Below are 1292 nucleotides of genomic sequence, written 5' to 3'. Positions count from 1 at the left end.
GGTATTAGAAAATAAATATAAATAATAAGTAAGATATAAAAGATGGCAACTGATGATGTAGAACAAAACAAAGCAGGAAAAGATAATAGGAAGTATGTGTTGTATACAATTTCAGAGAAGTGCAAAACATCCCACAAAGAAATCATCATTTGAACAAAAACCTGAAGGTAATGAAGAAAGTAGTCATGTGGACAGTGAGAAGAAGACTGGTGAGGCTTGGTGGGAGCTGGAGGGAAATTCTCCAGCTACATCTCAGATAAAAAAGCCCTAAGTAAATTTTGCTATGCTGTGGCCTTTCTTTTCGAATCCTGGGTGTAGCCTTGAGACCCAAACTTTCAGGCTACAAATAGATTCTCTTGTAAAGGATCTGGATTTTGTTCACACCATTCACATCACAGCTACAACTGTCCATAATTCCAGCTCCAGAAAATCTGAAGCCCTTCATGAGCATCAGGTAAACATGTGGTACACATACATGCAGACAAACACTGACATATAAAATAAAAATACACATATTTAAATGTAGTTTTTAAAAAATTAGAAATGGAACCCAGGAATTTAAAATTCTATCATTTTCCTCCTGTTAGACTCGATCACATACTTAATTATACCAAATTACAATGTAATTGTATTATATGTGGTATATTTTAGCACTATATATATATATATATATATATATATATATATATATATAATTATTTTTGCAAATAATTTGTCTAAAGGTCTTATTAGCATATAGACAAAACTAACTTGTTTTACATGTTTTGGGAAAGAAAAAAAATTAGTACATTCTCCAGGGTCTGGCCTAATGAGGTTTTCTAAACCTCTTCATCCAAACCTTCTACACAACTCGGCAGGTCTTGGTCCTGCATCAAGTGATCCAGCCTAGTCTAGCTTCTCCTGCCTGTATGACATATCCCTCAGCCCACAGACAATCCTATTCCATATCCAAATTTTCAACCTATTCATATCTCCCCCAATCACTTTGGGATTTGACCAGGAAATACATCTAGTACATAAACCCAGGCACTTTTTTTCATGTAACTCCATTCTAGCCAGGTCATTTTGAGCTTGTAGGCACAGCCCAATTATACGTTCTCGTTTCTGCCCCAACTTGTTCTATCCATATCATACTTGAAAGTAACAAAGAATGCCACATTCCCAGATCTCATCACAAAAAAAATACCAACAATATGAAAGATCAAGCCAATACTTTCTCTCCAAAAATAATCAGTTCTACAGAAATACTTGCCAATGAGAGTTAACTAGATAGGAAATAGGACAAAGAATGA

Source organism: Peromyscus maniculatus, chromosome 4 (genome assembly GCF_049852395.1).
Source record: "Peromyscus maniculatus bairdii isolate BWxNUB_F1_BW_parent chromosome 4, HU_Pman_BW_mat_3.1, whole genome shotgun sequence".
Lineage (NCBI taxonomy): Eukaryota > Metazoa > Chordata > Mammalia > Rodentia > Cricetidae > Peromyscus > Peromyscus maniculatus.
The sequence above is the reverse complement of the archived record's forward strand: the minus strand, read 5'-3'. Positions refer to the sequence as shown.